Below are 22,054 nucleotides of genomic sequence, written 5' to 3' on the forward strand. Positions count from 1 at the left end.
GTAGTTTTTACTTGAGTTTATCATTATTTATAAATAATTTATTCCCGTTTCAAATATTATTCCAGCCATAAAGTGATGAGGACAGATAGAAGTTGGATGCATTTACCTAGGCGATTGCCCGAGTATGAAAATGGGGTCATTGAGTTTCTAAACGCATCATTTTCTAAGGTTGTTGTAGGAGGTCAGATTAGATGTCCATGTAAGCGATGCAAAAATCGCTCATTCGTTACGGAGAGATGAGGTCTTTGATCATCTAAAAGCATTTGGTTTTGTTGAAAATTATGATGAGTGGATCTTCCATGGTGAGGAACCATTGCAAACTCAACCTTTCATTGAAAAACTAGATGAAGGGGTGAGTTTTATGGACAATACTGATGAATTGTTAAATGACACATTTAGAAATGGGTTTGAGGGATCTACTGGGGTAGAAGATGGTCTAAATGATGAAGCTATAAAGTTTTATAAGTTGGTCGAGGATGGCAAACGACAAGAGTTATACCTCGGTCGTAAAGATTTTCTAAACTCTCTTTCTTGATACGATTGCTTTTGTTTAAGACCCTTCATGGAATTAGCAATGTCGCATTTAATGATCTTCTAGAACTTTTGAAGGAAATGGTTCCAGAGGCAAAGATTCCTCTTAACAATACTGAATCTAGAAACATTGTTAAGGACTTAGGACTTCACTATATTAAAATATATGCATGTCCTAATGATTGTATGCTATTTTGGAAAGAGAATGAGCAAGGCATGAGTGTCTTGAATGTCATACCTCTAAGTGGAAACCATGTGAAGAAAATCAATCTCAAAAAAAGACTCGAAAAATTCCAGCAAAGGTTTTGTGGTATTTTCCACTAAAACCTAGATTACAACGAGTATATATGTGTTCAAAAACTGCAGAATTTATGACTTGGCATGCCGATGAACGTCCAAAAGATGGGTATTTACGACACCCCGCGGATGGGCTAGCTTGGCAAAAGTTTGATTCTCTATACCCCTCATTTGCTAGTGAACCTAGAAATGTGAGGTTAGGTTTAGCTTCCGACGGATTTAATCCATTTAGGACAATGAGTGTTGCTCACAGTACATGGCCTGTTGTGTTAATCAATTATAATTTGCCACCATGGATGTTTATGAAACCAGAGTATTTTATGTTATCATTACTCATTCCAGGACCTTGAGGGTCCCGGGTAATAACATCGACGTATACCTGCAACCCCTGGTTGAGGAGCTAAAGGATCTTTGGACTGTAGGGGTTCAAACGTATGATAAATCTAAGGACGAAACATTTACATTGCATGCTGCATTGGCTTGGACAATAAGTGATTTTCCCGGATATTCAATGTTGTCGGGATGGAAAACAAAGGGTAAGTTTGCGTGCCCTAGTTGTAATCATGAAACTGATTCATGTTATTTAAAACATAGCAGAAAAATGTGTTACATGGGTGGCCGCAAATTTCTAGATCTTGAACATTCATGGCGGCGAAACAAGAGGTTATTCAATGGTAAGGTTGAGTTAAGACTTCCACCTAAACCCTTAACTGGGTGTGATGTGTTAGACGAGGTATCTGGTTTTGTGAACTCTTTCGGAAAAAAACAAAAGAAACCAAAAAACAATGATTCCCCTTGGAAGAAAAAGTCCATATTTTTTGATTTGCCATCTTTGGAGACATAATGTGTGTCGACATAATCTTGATGTAATGCATATTGAAAAAAATGTATTTGACAATGTGCTAGGAACTTTACTTGATATTGTTGGAAAGAGTAAAGATCATGCAAATGCTCGGTTTGACATTTTAGATATGGGAATTAAAGAAGACTTGCATCCTCAACTTTCACATGATAAAAAGAAGGTTATTTTCCAAAAAGCTTGTTACTCTATGTCTCCAAAAGAAAAAGATATTTTTACTGTGTGTATTGAAATCAAAGAAAATTGCCTTATGGTTTTGCATCTAATATTTCACGGTGTGTAAACTGCGTGCAAAAGAAAGTGTCCGGATATAAGAGCCATGATGCTCATATAATCCTGCACTATTTATTACAAGTTGCTGTGCGGAGAACCCTTCCAAAACATGTGTCCATTCCTTTGATTAGACTGGGCAATTTCTTTCGAAAATTGTATAGTAAGGTTTTTACACCTAAAGACCTTGACTACTTGCAAACTGAAATTGTTGAAATATTGTGTGAGCTTGAAATTTTTTTTCTGCCAAGCTTCTTTGACATAATGGTGCATCTGCCGATTCATTTAGTGGAGGAAATTAGGCTTGGGGGTCCTGTGCATGGAAGAGGGATGTTTTTCATTGAAAGATATTTATGCAAGTTGAAATCTTATGTACGAAATAAAGGTCGTCCTGAAGGATCTATTGCAGAAGGGTATTTAATTGAGGAATGTATGAACTTCTGCTCTCGATACATGAATGAAGGAGTGGGGACAAAAGGCGGTAATGAATTGTCAGCTAATGATGTTAAAGATTTAGACAATGCTTTCTTTTCTAATGTTGGTCATCCTTTGGGAGGGAAAAGGCAGAGAGTTGGAAAGTTGTTTACATTAAGTCCAAAGGTCTGTGAACAAGCACATCGTTATGCCCTTTTTAATACAGACAGTAATGAGGTGGATCAATATATAAAGTAAGTAACTTTTATCAATCTTGTTAGTGAATTAAATTAAAAATTGAAAAAACATGTTTTTTTAACCGTTAATGTTGTGTTTATAATTGTTCCCCAGAGAACACGAAGCCTTTGTGAACTCTGAGCGAAAGAAAAGCAAATGGAAACGTGCTCAAAACCATAGCCATGACTTTGCCAACTGGTTGAAAGAAAAAGTAGTTAATGAAACTGTAACGCCCCGTAAATTTCGGACCGTTAATATATTTCAGAAATAATTTATTAATCAAAATAAAAGTGATAATTAAGTATTTAAAGTAAAAATAATTTAAAGAAATATAATTTTATTATATTTTGAAGAAAAGTATTTATTTTGATAGTTTCGAGATGTTTAAAAATAGTTTAAACCGTGTAAAATCTTTTGTTTCGAAATAAGGACGTATCGGGGGGAAAATGACAATTCGTTTGAACGTTGGGTAAACGAAATTGGAAATGGGTCGTATGAATACTCAATTTTATTGTAGTCTCGTGTTTAAAAACTTTGGACTTGACGGAATTTGCGTTTGACTTACGGATTTAATTATTATCAAGACAAGTCAAACCCGACTCGTAAATCCCGACTAAAAATCCCGACTTCCCCCTTCCTTTCTTCCCTTACCCGGCTCCTCCCCCTCCCCTTTCCTTTCTTTTTCTGAAATTTTTATTGTTCATCCTCTAAAAACCCAAAATCAAACACCATTTTCACATTCAAGCTCAAAATCGTCATAAATCCTTCGTTTCTTGTCCGTTTTTCGCGAAATTTACCTTTCCGGAATCCCCTCGCCACGATCTACGACTTAGTATGTTCTAATTTCAATTTTCATTAAGTTATTTTAAGACCAATTTTCGGAAATTCGGTATTTTTGATTAATTATTGTGTTTTAATTGTTTATTTAGGTGAAGGATTGGAAGACGAGTTCGGGGACTCGTATATTGTAGAGGATAGCGGTTAGTTGTGGTTAGGGTTTCGGTTTTGAGGACTAATTGCTCATTTTCTAGCTTAAGGTAACATATTTCGAGTTACTCGACGAAAGATCGTCACATGTTTTTGATTTTTGTATGTTTGGTGAATTTTTGTTTGGGTAGTAATTTTCACATGTTAAACTTAGTTGCATGCAAGCTTAATTTGTGCCTTTTGGTAGTTTAAATTATCAAAGTTGAATTGGGGACGATTAATTAATTTTCAGACGGTCTTATAATGTATAAAAATGAAAAAAAAAGAGAAGAAATGGTGCGGCAGCGGGCCGGCAGCAGCCGGCAGGCCCACGGCAGCCCCGGCCGGTCTTGGGGTTGGCCCGGGTCGGTCCGTTGCTTGTTTCGCGGTTTTCCATGCTTTGTCCGTCATTTTAGGTTCATCATGGATATAATTAGAATGAGTATACATGGTTAAATTTGTTAAGAGAATCATAAAAGTAGCTAAAAGTTATGCTAAGGGTAGAAAAATTATGTTATATTGACAATTATCACATGTTAGGATAATTTACAAAAGGAAATTTGTAATTAATAGGCTCAAAATGAATTTTATAGCTATAATTGTAATGTTTTGTTGATTGTCTAAAACCGAGCCTTAGTCCCTTTGGTGATGCGATGTCGATTAATTGAGTGATTGGTCACCGCAATTTGACCCGCACTGTCCGCAGGGTCAGTTGCGGGTAAAAATTCGGTTGAATGAATTAGATAATCGGCCTTTTTCTTGTTTTAGGCCATTTATTATATCTCTATTTCACATGTGTAGTTAATTGAATTTAAATAGCTTCTTATTTAGTTAGTTGAATTTTAATAGCTTCTTATTTTGTAGAAATGGCCCTAGTTTCCCCTAAAGCCTTTTATATTGTTATAATTGCTAGAATTGGAAGTTAGTATTGAACTCTTATTGAGGAACTGTTGGATTGTATGCTGTAAATATACATTTATATAGCCTTTCACATGATAGAATATTAGAATTTATGTTGGTAAGTAGGACTTTTTGCCCTCTTAAGGTTAAGTGGGTGTCTTACTTGACTTGTGTGGTGAGTCTTGGGTGGTGTGGGCTAAAATATTCAAGCTGGGACTAGCTGTGACTAGGTCCTAGGTGAGTATTTCGGCCTTCATCATAGATAGGTCTTTATAGTCTCTGACGAGTATATGTTCACTGCTTGATAGCCTTTGTGTTCCTGACTAGTGGATGTTTATCCAAGTTGGGGCATGACCTCAGGTACTAATTTTGATAGTATGGGGTCAGCTTAAGTACTAGCCGACCCTTCGGTGGTGTCCTTAGGGTACTCACTTCACTTTGTTTTAAAAAAAAAGTTGTGAGTCTTGGGTGCGGTGGTGTGTATCCGCATGTCTAGGTCTCAAGCAGATTTTAGGCTAGGGTTGTGTTGTCTCTTGGCCATGTTTTCTTAATAGTAACCGCTGAGCCAAGATACCGGTTCGATTACCTTCCCTACCTCGTGGTATAGACTTGAGTTACAAAGTGACTATTGACGAGACTAAGAACTTATGCCTGTCTTTGTTATATTGCCCTTTCTTGTATGGTGATTTTATGAACGTAATAGGTGAGATGTAAGCCGGTTCTGATTGATAAAGTTTGGATTCCTATTTGAGTGATATGATTCACATGATAGATTAGTGGTCAGTTTAGGGGTCATAGGTCAGAATTACATGATAATTACATTGTTTATCATATTGCTTACATGTTTTATTACATGTTACATTAATTTTGACGATTCGTGGCTGGGAGGACTCGAAGTTACTCCCCACTGAATTGTGGCTTTCGTGTTTGTATAAAATGCGATTGACAGGTTGTTGATGCTTAGTTGGGGTCACGGACGGCTAGTGAGCAAGGAACCTTGGACCTAGTTTTGGCTATTTTATTAGTCAACCTTTTTACACTTTTGGTTTGTATATAATTTGAAGGGACATATGTCTCCCTTTTTATTTTTGGTTTGTATCCATATATTTCCGCGTCTTTAGTTATATATGTAAGTTAGTTTATCAGCTGTTGCAGGGTTATGACACTCTTCTTGAGTTGGAATTGGTTGTGAATGGTTTAGTTAGAATTTTTTTTGAAATTGCAGGTTTTTGGACTAGTTGAACCATTTACAAACATATCCTACCAGCTTTTTTACTCAGAGAATTTACGTATATAATTAAGGCTAGATTTAAGGGTGTCACAGTTGGTATCAGAGCCTATTGCTCTCGACGCACGTTTGTGCACCCCACTTAGAAATCACTTGACCTCTAAATAATAAACTTGAGAGAAGGGTAGGATGGGTAGAATTAGGATTTTATGTGGTAGTCTGTTATTGATTGCTAATTGATAGGTACTAATGAATTTTCTTCTTTTTAAGATGGCTCCGCCAAGGAGAGACATTGATGATGCTATCTTATTAGTTCTTACTCAAATTCTCCAAAATCAACAAAATCAACGAAATCAAAGCTCCTCTTCCTCCGCCAACCGAGGTACTCCTGGCACCTATACCCGGTGGCTAATCACCTGACCCGAATCAACACTCCCACTTATGGTGGAGAGATTGATCCAGCTGCTCTTACAGGGTGGTTTCGGGAGTTGGAGAAAAGCTTTACGTTGTATGATGTCAAGGAGGAACATAAGGTGAAGCTAACCTCTCATTTCCTTGTACGAGAAGCGGACCGGTGGTGGTCCATGATCGCCTACCGTTTGGTGAAACCAGGATTTGATTGGGTACGTTTCAAGGAGTTAGTGGAGGCCCGTTTCTATCCTCAAGAGCTGAAGCAACAAAAGTTGAAGGGATTTATGGAGTTGAAGCAAGGAAGCCTTCCAGTTCAGACCTTCACTGATAAATTCAATGAGTTGGCTCATTATGCCACTAGATTAGTGAAGGATGACAATGAAAAAGCTTTCTTTTATCTTGAAAAGCTCTCCCCTAAGATCAAAAGCATGGTCCGTCGGGATTCCACTAGCTTTGTTTCCATTTATAATGATGCTTTATGGGCCGAGAATTCATTGAAAGAAATTGAAAATGAAGCTCGTGCAACTAGTTCTAGTCTTGGCAAGAGGCCTTTGTATCCCTCTTCTAGGCCCTTTACTCCTTCACCCAGTTCATTTCATCTCCTCGACCCAAACAAGAGGAGATTTGTTTCTAATGTTCAAGCTAACCGGGCGGTCAATCTTCAAACAAGTTAGTGATAATAAAGGTATTAGAGACCGATTGTGCTATAAGCTAAAGAAACCAAAGACACCCCTAAATGCTTCATTGACCCTATCATATGCTTTACTTGTAACAAACCGGGTCACAAGGCTAATGTTTGCCCGGAGAGGAAGGTGATGGCTCCTACCACTCCTGTCGTGCCAGTGAGGCCTGTGAGGCCGAAGGGCCGTATCTTTGTTATGAGCCGAGCTGAAGCTGAGGCACATCCTGATATCATTACCGGTACATTTTCTATTTTTGATGCTCCTTGTTTGGTACTATTTGATACGGGTGCCTCTTTATCTTTTATTTCAATAAAACTTTCCAATAAATTATCACTTGAATCATCACAAGAAGAAAGCACATCTATATCTTTACCCTCTGGTGATGTCTTTTCCGCTCAAAAATCTATCCTAAAGTTCCTATTTCTATTGTGGGATCTATATTTCCAAAGAAATCTTTTCCAATTTCCACTTGAAGAATTTGATGTCATTTTGGGCATGGATTGGTTACATACTCATTATGCTCGATTTGAATGTCGAGACCAGAAAATAATTCTTACAAACCCTTCAGGTCACCGTGTGTCTTATCAAATGGTTAAAAGACAAACCGGTACTAAATTAATTTCTGCTATGAAGTTTGTCAATGCAATGAAAAAGGGTCATCAAGCTTTTTTGTGTATGGTGACTACTTCTGATTCTTCTTCTCTGCCTCCTAAAGAGAACATTCCTGTAGTATGTGAATTTCCCGATGTTTTTCCTGATGAGCTACCGGGAATTCCTCCTGAAAGGGAAGTTGAATTTGCCATTGATCTTATTCCTGGTACCGGCCCTATTGCTAAAGCTCCTTATAGGCTGGCACCGTCTGAAATGAAAGAGCTGAAGACTCAGCTGGATGATTTGATTGCTAAAGGTTTTATTCAACCTAGCTTTTCACCTTGGGGTGCTCCTGTTCTCTTTGTAAGAAAGAAGGATGGATCTATGAGATTATGCATAGATTATCGTGAGCTTAACCGAGTTACTATCAAGAATAAATATCCTCTTCCTAGAATTGATGATCTTTTCGATCAGCTCCGTGGTGCTTCTACTTTTTCTAAAATTGATCTTCGTTCGGGCTATCATTAAATTCCAGTCCGAGAAGTGACATTCCTAAAACGCCTTGATCGAGGTATGGTCATTTCGAGTTTACGGTGATGCCATTTGGTTTGACCAATGCTCCAGCTGTATTCATGGATCAGATGAACCGTACTTTCAGAGAACACCTTGACAAATGCGTTGTGGTGTTCATTGATGACATCTTGATCTATTCTAAATCTGAAGAAGAACATGTCCAACACCTTCGTGCTATTTTGGAGATTTTGCGCCGTGAAAAATGGTATGCTAAATTCTCTAAATGTGAATTCTGGTTACCTAAAGTGACCTTCCTTGGGCATGTCATTTCAAAAGAGGGTGTTATGGTTGATCCTGCCAAAATTGAAGCCGTTGTTGATTGGAAAAGTCCAACCAATGTTTCGGAAATCCGTAGTTTCCTAGGCTTGGCGGGTTACTATCGGCGATTTGTGAAGGATTTTTCAAAGATTGCTAGGCCGATGACTCAGTTGTTGAAGAAAGAGTCTAAGTTTGTGTGGTCTGAAGAATGTGAAAATGCCTTCCAGGAATTGAAAAAGAGGTTGACTACCGCTCCGGTGTTGACCTTACCTGAAGAAGGAGTGGACTTTGATGTTTACTGTGATGCCTCTAAGCATGGTTTAGGTTGTGTCTTGATGCAAAATGGGAAAGTCATTGCTTATGCCTCTCGACAGCTTAGAGTTCATGAAGTTAACTACCCGACTCATGATCTTGAATTAGCTGCGGTAGTACATGCTTTGAAGATTTGGAGACACTACCTCATTGGAGTCCATTGCAACATCTATACCGACCACAAGAGCACAAATATCTCTTTACCCAAAAAGAGCTGAACATGAGACAAAGAAGATGGTTAGAATTGGTGAATGACTATGATGCCAATCTAATTTATCATGAAGGAAAAGCAAATGTGGTGGCTGATGCTCTTAGCAGAAAATCCTGTCATTCTTTGAATTCTTTTCGGGACTTACCTCCTGAACTTGCTTTAGAACTTCAAAAATTGGGAGTAAGCCTTGTAAAAAGGGGCTCTCATCATCTTGATGCCATGTCAGCTGAACCTGACTTCCACCGTGAGATCCGTACTTGCCTTCCCAATGATCCTACTTTCATATCCATTCGAGCTAAAATTCAACTTGGGCAAGCTAAGGATTGTAGGATTGATGATGATGGGTATCTCCGTTATCATGGTAGAATCTATGTTAGAGTGCATTTGATTTGAGAAAAAGAGTTCTTGATGAAGCACACCTTTCTCCTTACTCCATTCATCCGGGAGGTACCAAAATGTACAAAGATTTGAGACTGCACTGGGTGGCCTAGGATGAAAATTGAAGTTATGGAGTATGTCGAAGAAATGCCTCACCTGCCAGAAAGTAAAGATAGAACATCAAAAGCCCGGGGATTTACTTCAACCCTTGGATGTTCCTCTTTGGAAATGGGAATCTATTTCCATGGACTTTGTGATGGCCTTACCCGGGACTTCCACCGGGAAGAATCTTTGTTTGGGTGGTTGTGGACCGATTGACTAAGAGTGCTCGGTTTATTCCCATTAGAGAGACCTGAGGTTTAGAAGTTCTAGCTGGTGCCTATGTGAATGAAGTAGTACGCTATCATGGGGTTCCTAAAGATATAGTTTCATATCGAGATCCTCGATTTTGTTCTCGTTTAAATTTGCATTACGGAGGCCTTGGGTAGTAAACTATTAATGAGCACTGCTTTTCATGCCGCCACTGATGGTCAAACTAAGAGAACAATTCAAACTTTAGAGGATCTTCTTCGTGCCTGTGCTTTAGATTTTAAAACTTCTTGGGAGAAATGTTTACCTTTGGTTGAATTCTCTTACAACAACAGCTATCAAGCTTCCATTAAAATGGCACCATATGAAGCTCTGTATGGTAGAAAATGCCGTACTCCTGTCTGTTGGGATCAAATCCAAAATGTTCCAATGTTAGGACCTGATTTGGTGACAGAGTCCATTGAACAAGTTAAGGTTATTCGGGAGCGGATGAAAGCCGCTCAGGACCGTCAAAAATCATATCTTTGATGTCCGTAAATCGACCACTTTCCTTTGAGGTTGATGATCAAGTATTTCTTAAAGTGTCACCTATGAAAGGGGTGAAACGGTTTGGCATTAAAGGGAAGCTGAGCCCTAAATATATTGGACCTTTTCAGGTGATTGAAAAGATTGGTTCAGTTGCTTACCGTTTAGAATTGCCTCCAAATCTGAGCAAGGTTCATAATGTCTTCCATGTTTCTCAATTGAGGAAGTATATTAGTGACCCTAGCCATTTAATCCAAGAAGAAATTCTTGAATTGGAGCCTAACTTGGTGGTTGAAGAAAGGCCAATTCGGATTCTTGATAAAGCCAACAAGCAACTTAGGAGCAAAGTTGTACCTCTAGTCCGTGTTCTTTGGCGTTGTGGAAATGTCGAAGAAGAGACTTGGGAAACTGAAGCTTCTATGTTAGCTAAATATCCTGAATTATTCTCGTAAGGTATTCTTTTTCTTACTCTTTTTCCGAGTTTCTAAGCTTTGTATAATCATATTTAGTAAAGATAGTACTCTTACTATAGAATATTAAACTGAAAGTTTGAAAATGCTTTTATGATTTTCAATGGTTTTAACATTAGTGAATGTTAAATCTCGTTGTTGGTGACGTCCCAATAATGGGTTTTCTCATTTATTGGTGAAGAAGTATTTTTATATCTTGATATGAATATGGATGTTCTTGTCTGATCAACAAGAGTATCACCGTTTCATTAAAAAGATATCTATATTTTCATATAACTATAATTTCTCCTTCTAAGTTTCGAGGACGAAACTTTTTAAAAGGAGGGGTGATTGTAACGCCCCGTAAATTTCGGACCGTTAATATATTTCAGAAATAATTTATTAATCAAAATAAAAGTGATAATTAAGTATTTAAAGTAAAAATAATTTAAAGAAATATAATTTTATTATATTTTGAAGAAAAGTATTTATTTTGATAGTTTCGAGATGTTTAAAAATAGTTTAAACCATGTAAAATCTTTTGTTTCGAAATAAGGACGTATCGGGGGGAAAATGACAATTCGTTTGAACGTTGGGTAAACGAAATTGGAAATGGGTCGTATGAATACTCAATTTTATTGTAGTCTCGTGTTTAAAAACTTTGGACTTGACGGAATTTGCGTTTGACTTACGGATTTAATTATTATCAAGACAAGTCAAACCCGACTCGTAAATCCCGACTAAAAATCCCGACTTCCCCCTTCCTTTCTTCCCTTACCCGGCTCCTCCCCCTCCCCTTTCCTTTCTTTTTCTGAAATTTTTATTGTTCATCCTCTAAAAACCCAAAATCAAACACCATTTTCACATTCAAGCTCAAAATCGTCATAAATCCTTCGTTTCTTGTCCGTTTTTCGCGAAATTTACCTTTCCGGAATCCCCTCGCCACGATCTACGACTTAGTATGTTCTAATTTCAATTTTCATTAAGTTATTTTAAGACCAATTTTCGGAAATTCGGTATTTTTGATTAATTATTGTGTTTTAATTGTTTATTTAGGTGAAGGATTGGAAGACGAGTTCGGGGACTCGTATATTGTAGAGGATAGCGGTTAGTTGTGGTTAGGGTTTCGGTTTTGAGGACTAATTGCTCATTTTCTAGCTTAAGGTAACATATTTCGAGTTACTCGACGAAAGATCGTCACATGTTTTTGATTTTTGTATGTTTGGTGAATTTTTGTTTGGGTAGTAATTTTCACATGTTAAACTTAGTTGCATGCAAGCTTAATTTGTGCCTTTTGGTAGTTTAAATTATCAAAGTTGAATTGGGGACGATTAATTAATTTTCAGACGGTCTTATAATGTATAAAAATGAAAAAAAAAAAGAGAAGAAATGGTGCGGCGGCGAGCTCCTGCGGCAACCGGCAGGCCCACGGCAGCCCCGTCCGGTCTTGGGGTTGGCCCGGGTCGGTCCGTTGCTTGTTTCGCGGTTTTCCATGCTTTGTCCGTCATTTTAGGTTCATCATGGATATAATTAGAATGAGTATACATGGTTAAATTTGTTAAGAGAATCATAAAAGTAGCTAAAATTTATGCTAAGGGTAGAAAAATTATGTTATATTGACAATTATCACATGTTAGGATAATTTACAAAAGGAAATTTGTAATTAATAGGCTCAAAATGAATTTTATAGCTATAATTGTAATGTTTTGTTGATTGTCTGAAAACCGAGCCTTAGTCCCTTTGATCGATGCGATGTCGATTAATTGAGTGATTGGTCAGCCGCAATTTGACCCGTACCTGTCGCAGGGCTGGGATTGCGGGTAAAAATTCGGTTGAATGAATTAGATAATCGGCCTTTTTCTTGTTTTAGGCCATTTATTATATGTCTATTTCACATGTGTAGTTAATTGAATTTAAATAGCTTCTTATTTAGTTAGTTGAATTTTAATAGCTTCTTATTTTGTAGAAATGGCCCTAGTTTCCCCTAAAGCCTTTTATATTGTTATAATTGCTAGAATTGGAAGTTAGTATTGAACTCTTATTGAGGAACTGTTGGATTGTATGCTGTAAATAGACATTTATATAGCCTTTCACATGATAGAATATTAGAATTTATGTTGGTAAGTAGGACTTTTTGCCCTCTTAAGGTTAAGTGGGTGTCTTACTTGACTTGTGTGGTGAGTCTTGGGTGGTGTGGGCTAAAATATTCAAGTCGGGACTAGGCGTGACTAGGTCCTAGGTGAGTATTTCGGCCTTCATCATAGATAGGTCTTTATAGTCTCTGACGAGTATATGTTCACTGCTTGATAGCCTTTGTGTTCCTGACTAGTGGATGTTTATCCAAGTTGGGGCATGACCTCAGGTACTAATTTTGATAGTATGGGGTCAGCTTAAGTACTAGCCGACCCTTCGGTGGTGTCCTTAGGGTACTCACTTCACTCTGTTTTAAAAAAAAGTTGTGAGTCTTGGGTGCGGTGGTGTGTATCCGCATGTCTAGGTCTGCGCAGATTTTAGGCTAGGGTTGTGTTGTCTCTTGGCCATGTTTTCTTAATAGTAACCGCTGAGCCAAGATACCGGTTCGATTACCTTCCCTACCTCGTGGTATAGACTTGAGTTACAAAGTGACTATTGACGGGACTAAGAACTTATGCCTGTCTTTGTTATATTGCCCTTTCTTGTATGGTGATTTTATGAACTGTAATAGGTGAGATGTAAGCCGGTTACAGTTGATAAAGTTTGGATTCCTATTTGAGTGATATGATTCACATGATAGATTAGTGGTCGGTTTAGGGGTCACAGTCGAATTACATGATAATTACATTGTTTATCATATTGCTTACATGTTTTATTACATGTTACATTAATTTTGACGATTCGTGGCTGGGAGGACTCGAAGTTACTCCCCACTGAATTGTGGCTTTCGTGTTTGTATAAAATGCGATTGACAGGTTGTTGATGCTTAGTTGGGGTCACGGACGGCTAGTGAGCAAGGAACCTTGGACCTAGTTTTGGCTATTTTATTAGTCAACCTTTTTACACTTTTGGTTTGTATATAATTTGAAGGGACATATGTCTCCCTTTTTATTTTTGGTTTGTATCCAAATATTTCCGCGTCTTTAGTTATATATGTAAGTTAGTTTATCAGCTGTTGCAGGGTTATGACACTCTTCTTGAGTTGGAATTGGTTGTGAATGGTTTAGTTAGAAAATTTTTTGAAATTGCAGGTTTTTGGACTAGTTGAACCATTTACAAACATATCCTACCAGTTTTTCTGTAGAATTTACGTATATAATTAAGGCTAGATTTAAGGGTGTCACAGAAACTGTGCCTGAAAAAATATTTTGGCTCGCAAAAGGGCCTAGTCCTACAGCCAAGAGGTATAAAGGATATTACGCCAATGGTTATGAGTTTTACACTAAAACTCGGGATGCTCGTTGCAAGACACAAAATAGTGGTGTAACTCTATCAGCTTTAACTTCTAGTTTTTCTAGTTCTAAAGACCAAAATCCTATTGATGGCGAGGTAACCTATTACGGTGCGATTATAGAAATAATTGTGCTCAATTATTGGTCACAGTTTAGTGTGGTTTTGTTTCCCTGTGAGTGGTATCATGTCGAGAAAGATGAATATGGCATGATCTGTGTAAATGTGAACAAATTTTGTTCGGTCGATGATCCTTTTGTCATGCCATCCCAAGTGAATCAGGTATTTTATGTGGCAGATCCTGTTATAGATGGGCTTCATTATGTAATGACTAGAGTTCCAAGAGATGTCTATGATTTTGACAGTGAAAATCTTTGGACTGTATCACATTTGAGTGAAACAGAATGAATCTATGCATTCGATGCACAGAATCGTCGATGATGATATCGTATTGTCTAGGAAAGACATTGACCACGCCTTTGCTGATGCAAATACGGTGTTGACACACACTAATAACTTTGATGATGATATCTCTGATCGTGATGATACATTATGGGATTGGATGGAAGCAGATGAAGATGAAGAACACAATAGAGATGAATGATGCGTAGTATTATTTTGATTCCGTGTTAACTTATATTTGATTTTTCTTTGTTTGAAGTATTTTACTCTTATTTTAGTTGTGTTATTCTAAAACTTTGATGTGTTCATGTTGTAGGATTCATTTTTAAGACTAATTTATATATTTGGTTAGTTATAAAATTTTATCTTGCTAAATTTCATTCCTTCTTATATATTTGTGATATATATTGTTCCCTAGTTTCTTTTATTTACATGATTGAAATGGAAAAAGCTGATGGATTGAACGATTATGAGAGAATCCGAAAGGCTAGGATCGACCGTAATAATGCTAAACTGAAAGAGTGTGGGTTACTTAATATTGCCAATTCGTTCTCAAGTTTAGTGGGGAGTAGTCGGGGGCAAGAAAAGGAAAGAAAGGGGTAATGCAAGAAGTACAAATGAGAGAGATGCAGATTATATTCCCGATAATGCTCTTTGGAAGTGACGAAGAAAATGACTCTATTAGTTATAAACTTCCCAGAAAGGTTATGTTCTTTTTTTTCTCTTACAATTTCAGTTTTTGAATGTATTTGCTACTTTATGGTTCACGAGATAATATCAAATTTTAACTTGGTTTTGCATATACACATACAGTTCCACGAGTCGGTGGTCGACGACATGTGCGATTTATTGCACCGAGAACATCAAGAAATACAATAACTTATCCAGACAAGGATTAGATTTGGGACTAGGAATGAACCATCAAGATGTATCCAAACATATACGACATGAGCCTGAACTGGAGACACACTTAGACAAAGTGTCAATTCCTGAAAGTGAATCAAGATCAAAAAAAGATGGGAAGATGACTATGGTGGACTTGATCTTGCAGAAGAAACAGTCACAAGGAGAAAATGAGCTAATCACTGACCATCTTAGTAAATCAAATAATGTAACATATAGCACCCGAACATGAGTACTACCTCAAAACAAATTTGAATATTGATGTTGATAGTCATGTCAATGAAGATGATATCTTACTCAGATCAGAAGGTATGTACCTGATTTTACTATACACACATTGTATTTTAGATTTTATTTTCAATTGTCTTAGCAGCGGTATAATAAGTTTTACATAATATTGTTCAAGTTCCACATAAGGATCACTTCCAGACTCGTCATGCCACTCAATACGAGGGAGAAATTGGTTTCATTGGAGATATCCCTACTGATTTTGATGGAGAAAAGTCACGTGATAGTGAGGATGAAGATTTGGACAGTTTTTCTATGCCTGAAACACACTCTGATGAAGAATATACCGACGAGGAAAGTGAACAAATAAACTTAACTAGTAGAGATCTTGAGTTAGATGGTAACTCATTTGCTTTTGAATTAAATTTTTCTTTCTAATATATTGCATTATTATACTTATTTTCACTTGTAATTAGCTATTTTGCAAGAAAAAAAAAAGAGGTCCAACAAAGTTACACCATATACACACGCGGCCATCAGAGAAACACAAAGCAATAATCTTAAACGAGTTTGGGCAGCCTATTGGTCCAATCACTGAGAACTCAGATACTGTAGGCGAGTTTTCTCGTTTCTTGGGGACAATAGGACGTGACTATAGCTTTCTACCGTTAGTCTTTGACTCTTGGAGAAAGGTTCCTAATAAAGAAAAAATGTGGCAATATGTGTTGGTATGTACATCTATGAAATTATTCTTGTTGCAATTATTTTTAGTTATGTCATATATTTTGTTCTGAACATGGGCTGATGGTATATATAAAGACTAATGTTTTGCTCAATTATCTAGCTGAAGTACGCAGTACCCGAAGAAGGTAAGGATTGGGTGATGAAAACTATTAGAGATGCATGGAGAATCCATAAATGTCGTTTCAAGAGAAAACATTACTACGCTTTTAAGGACGACAAGAGTAGGTGGCTTCACAGATCCAAAACAGTTCCTGATGAGGACTTCATAAAACTACTTGCCAAGTGGAAAAAGAAATCTGAGAAGGTGTAACAGCCCAAGGTAACCTGCTAGCGTGATATTGTCCGCTCTGGGAGACACAACCCCCTCACGGCTTTAAAACGCGTCACACTAGGAAGAGGTAGCCACATGATTATAAACCATGCTTCGTTCCCCTCTTCTACCGATGTGGGATGGTCACCATCCCTCCTCCCCAAAGGAGAAGGCAGCGTCCTCGCTGCCCACCGGCACAGGCCCCGGCTCTGATACAAGGGAGACATATGTCCCTTCAAATTATATACAAACCAAAAGTGTAAAAGGTTAACTAATAGAATAGCCAAAACTAGGTCCAAGGTTCCTTGCTCACTAGCCCGTCTGTGACCCCAACTAAGCATCAACAACCTGTCAATCGCATTTTATACAAACACGAAAGCCACAATTCAGTGGGGAGTAACTTCGAGTCCTCCCAGCCACGAATCGTCAAAATTAATGTAACATGTAGTGTAACATGTAAACAAGTTGATAAACCATTTACAAACATATCCTACCAGTTTTTATGTAGAATTTACGTATATAATTAAGGCTAGATTTAAGGGTGTCACAGAAGGTCTTGTTTAAAAAAAAAACAGTCCTTTTTTATGACAAATATATATTCTCTTTTTTTTTTCCTAGTTAACATAGTTATATTTTTGTAATGTGCAGATTCGTTGCTCTCGCAATAGGGATCGTCGTATGGTCGTAAAAAATATGCACACAGCTGGTCCAAAAAGCTTTGCTGTAATACGAGAGGAAATGGTGAAATTCTTTGTCAATAATCTTTAATCCATTAAACTGATAAAATTGTTCAAGGTTTTGATTGATATTACATATGTGCAGAAAAATGAGGATCCAAATAAGGAACCCCCTTGTCTTGCAAAATTGTTTGAGCGTACTCGGAAAAGAAATGACGGAAAGAAATATGCGGATTCTTTTGAGGATACTGAAAAAAAGATTGTAAGCCAATACTATTTATGCTACATTCATACCCATTTGTATTTGAAGTTACTATTGACTTGTTAAATTCTAATTGCAGGAAAACATGAAAAATTATGTAGTTCCGGACGACGGAAGTGGTCCTTCAGATGCCTTCATGGGTGTCATGGGTAAGGAAAAGTATGGACGCCGTCGATTATATGGCAGGGGTGTTTGTAATAAAAAGTTAAACAAGGTGGATGGTGCGACAATGCCTTATATTGTTCCTGGATAAATATTAGAGTCGGTGAAAGCAAATATAGTTGATGACATGCGAAAAGAGTTGGATGAAGATCATATAAAGAAGAAGATGGTGTTAGAAAATATGCAAAGAGAAATCGAGAAGGAAAGGGAAAATATGCAAAGAGAACTTCAGAAAGAAAGGGATAGTATGACTGAACAAGTTTTGCGAAAGTTACTCGACAAGCTACCTTTTGATGTTGCTGCAAAATACTTCTCTTAAAAGGTATGGTTTACTGCTCCTTTCCTTTATTTTATTCTCATTTGGTGTTTGTGTGATTTCTTGATCATTGTATCATTTCTGATAAGAGGTTAAAATGTAGCACGAGCAGATAGAGTACTTGACAAGTAAAAAATGGAATTCATGAGAATATGAAAAGATTATTGAGTAGCAGAGATAGAGAAATGATAGGGTTCTGAGAAAACCTCACTCTTTTGGCACGAGTCTTGTTGAAATGTGCCAAAGCAAGCTCACCATATATCTTGTTCTTATGTTTGTTAGTCTCCATCTCATACACAGTACGTGGTTCACCTCTGCGTTTCACCCTATAGTTGAACCATGTAGAATAGTAGGACGGATATAAGATCACATTCGCCTTAGCTACGGGGTCTAATGTGGAAAACCACTCAGAATAATAGTCCGGTTCTAAGATATCATCCACATTGTGTTGAGATCTTGATATGAACCATTCAACATAATCTTTCAGCTCTATGACCTCAGCGGCAACAGATTTTAGGTCCTCTAATTCTTTAGCCCTGAATTTTGGGGAAAAACAAGTGAAACTTAAAACTTCCAGCCACATATGACAAACATCATTGATCAGCTAACAAGCATTGTATGATGTTGCAAGGAACCTTCAACATAATCTTTCCTTTATACTAAATTCCATATGCTGCTGTAACGGCTATTTCAGTGCTGGCAGTAGAGTGGAACCTTCCTTTTGGTGGGCTGGTGCACGCCTTGTTGTACTTATTTGCATTACAGTTGGATTAGTGACAGTCATATCATTAACCCACGTTCACTAATTTGGCACAAACTGACGCATCAAGTAGGTATACCAGGTGACTAGACATCGCTGTAAGACATTCGCTTTAGGTAAGCATCGTGCATATAAGAAAGTATTGATGAAGGTTTTTGTTCACATGTAAGCTTCCAGGCAGCACCCATAATTTTTTTGGTGAAATTGTTCCACTAAGCCTCAAACTTCTGCCATCCCATGTTCTTCTTCTTATATTTCTTCTTTGATTGAGCTTGACCCATAAGAATCAGGAACTCTGCAAGAAATTCAGATAGTAATAGTAATAGTACTTGTGAACTGAGGAATTTTTGTTGATATCAGATGCAATGTTAATGGTTTTTGTCAGTAAGTGTTTAAAGATTTTAGGATATTTTCTCTTTGAACTGATTTAGAAATTGTTTATTGTCACAGGTTGGGTTTCATGTATGGGAGAATATGGATTTTGGAGGAAGATCGCATTGATAACAAAAGTTGCGCAATGAACTCACTTATTTATATTTTGTACTTGGTCATATAAGAATGAACTATTACCTAGAAACATTTTTGGATTGTATGTACTATGATTAATTACTATTTTGGCGATGTAATAACGGATATTGTCAATTTTGAACTCTTCAATGATATGCTCTTTGAAGCAAACCATTTCAATGTTGGAAAACATTAGTTTTTGTTGTACACGTTAAAAATGACACCAATTTGAATACGGATTATTTGTTGTAGCACATAAAGTGTTGCATTTGATAGAAAAAAGTGATGCATTCAAGTCTATGGAGGGAATAAAGAGTGTTGCATATATGTAGGTAATTGTGTTGCCAAAATTGAAATAAGGTGAAAATAGTGTTGCATTTTTGGCGTTGTAGTGTTGCATCTTTTACATTTTAGTGTTGCATCTTTTACATTTTAGTGTTGCATTTGCTTCTTAAAAAAAACGTTGCATACATTTAATAGTTGCAACACTTTTGTTTAATGTTGCATTTGACTGAAAAGTGTTGCTCAAAATGTTGCAATTGGCTAAGGCAACATGACTTTAAGCAACACTCGCTAAAATGTTGCTTAAACCTTAATGCAACATTTTTAAGGGAATAAGCAACAAATTCCTAGTGTTGCCATAGCTTCATTTTGTAGTAGTGAACTTTCAGTCGATGTTTGAGATAGCAAACGATGTCGGTTTGAGGTGTTCTTGGACTCGTTGGAAAGATGGAAATACAAGCTTTTCAGGGGTTATCAACACGATGGTCAAATGTGGCCTTATGTGGAGTTTATTGATGTGTAAAGTAAGGCTTGTCGAAGAGGCTAGATGTAAAGCGAGTGGTCATAAGGTTTTTCGTGGGTCTTTAAATGGGGTTAGGGTGTTTTGTTTGGTATAAAATTTTTTATGTAGGTAGAGGGGAGTGTAAGGTAGGTCGTAGTTGTGTTGCTTTTGATGGTTGTTGGTTGAAAGTGGTGGTTTGAGGTGAGTGAATTGACCCACGAAAAAAATCCTACTTTGACATTCTTCTAATTGTTTTTTACCTTCAATTTAACTCCCCTTAAAGCACCACTTGCAACCAACAACCACCACAAACAACACAACTAAGACCTACCTTGCACTCCCCTCTACCTACATACCGAATTTCAGACCAAACAAAGCATCATAACCTCATTAAAAGACCCACTAAAAACCCGCGACCACCTGCTACTCTCTCCGACCAGCCTTATTTTACACATCAATAGACCCTACATAAGGTCACCTTTGACCATCGTGTTGATAACCCCTGAAAAGCTTGTATTTCCACCTTTCCAACGAGTCCAAGAACACCTCAAACCGGCATCGTTTTCTATCTCAAATATCGACTGAAAGGTTACCCCATTGCAAAATGTTGAGTTCTTCGGCCAAAAAGTCGTGTTTGACAAAAAAAAATTATTAAAGGTTGTGTTTTACAAACTTTTTTTTAAAAGGTGGTGTTTAGAAGATTTTTTTTTAAAGGTTGTGTTTGACAAAAAAACCCTTATATTATCTCATTATTCTTGCAATTCACCCAGCCATCTATGTCCCAAGCTATTACCTAAACTCTTCATTACTAAGGAATCTTTTTTCTCATTGTGTAAAGACTTAGAACTTTTTTATTGTTTTAGGTCGATATCAAACTTGTACTCAAAATGATAATATAGAAGTTGGAAATTCAAAATTACAGACACGTCATTGCTAATGATGCTTGTACTGTAACTCCACTAACAAAAAAGAACCCAATATAGACAATAAGACAGATTACCCTCATTGTCGTGTTTATTATATTAATCAAATGTTAGCATAAGCGGGTTACTTTTTTTTTTTTCTTTTTCATTTTATTGCCATTGTTGAAGAGATGTATGAAATGTAGTGATCCGTCATTGATGAAGGTGTAAAGAAGCTTGAATTATTAGAGTATAAGAAGAATATAGAGAGAGAAACACAAAAGGTAAATAAAGTTTGTTATTGTATTGAAAAGTTAGGAGTGAAGAAATACAAAGTTTATATACAAGTTGACTAATTGTAACTAACTATTTGCCAGCTCACTAATCCGTGTACAACACCTATTTACCAATCATGCTCATATACCCCCTTCAAGCTGGACATGGGTTGAAAACCAGTCTAAGCTTGGAAGCTAAGAAATGGTGTTGTTGAGAACCTAGAGGCTTTGTCATCAAATATGTTAGTTGTAAACATGTTCTAACATGTCTAGGTTCCAATAAACCTTCTTCAAGCTTGTCACGAACAAAATGGCAATCAATATTCTGATGCTTCATCTTTTCATGGAAAACAGGATTCTCTGATATATGAACAACAACATTGTTATCACATAGCAAAGGAATAGATAGTTTAGGTTGTATCTGTAATTCCTTTAATAAAGCAGCAAGCCAAACAAGCTCACTGGAAGTATGTGACATACTCCTATAATCTGCCTCAGATGTACTCTTGCTAACTGTTTTTGTTTCTTTGTTTTCCAAGAGATCACTGAGTCACCCAATAGAACACAGAAGCTACTCAAGGATTTACAAGTAAAACTGCAGGCTCCCCAATTTGCATCACTATAAGCAGTAAGATCAAGTGATCTATTTTTAGGATAAAACAATCCTGCATTTATAGCTCCTCTAAGATATTTAACAACATGAATGGCAGCTTGCATATGTGGTTCCTTGTGTTAACTTAAAAACTGACTAAGGTGTTGTACAACATAAGAAAGATCAGGCCTGATGAGATTTAGATAGAGTAGACGCCCAACTAATCTTTTGTATTGGTCAGGCATGTCCAAAATGTCACCATGATCAGTATAGAGTTTCAATCCTTTGGGTAAAAGAAAGTCTGAGATAATGCAATCTTCCATCTTCATGTCTTTGATAATGTCTAGAACATACTTGCGTTGATTAAGCAGAAACCCAGTTGAATTCCTAGCCACTTCGAGGCCT

General features: G+C 37.1%; 2 long non-coding RNA genes across 2 annotated transcripts; both read left to right on the forward strand.

The window, feature by feature from the left end:
• The first annotated feature begins 3,332 nt into the window (after positions 1–3,332).
• On the forward strand, positions 3,333–5,503 carry LOC141595397 (uncharacterized). The gene is made up of 3 exons (XR_012522269.1): positions 3,333–3,440; positions 3,538–3,645; positions 5,424–5,503. It is a non-coding gene; the product is annotated as an uncharacterized LOC141595397 (long non-coding RNA).
• Positions 5,504–11,253: 5,750 nt separating this feature from the next.
• LOC141595402 (uncharacterized) lies at positions 11,254–13,430 on the forward strand. Its single transcript, XR_012522270.1, has 3 exons — positions 11,254–11,361; positions 11,459–11,566; positions 13,351–13,430. It is a non-coding gene; the product is annotated as an uncharacterized LOC141595402 (long non-coding RNA).
• Positions 13,431–22,054: the final 8,624 nt, after the last annotated feature.

This window comes from Silene latifolia, chromosome 8, assembly GCF_048544455.1.
Source record: "Silene latifolia isolate original U9 population chromosome 8, ASM4854445v1, whole genome shotgun sequence".
NCBI lineage: Eukaryota > Viridiplantae > Streptophyta > Magnoliopsida > Caryophyllales > Caryophyllaceae > Silene > Silene latifolia.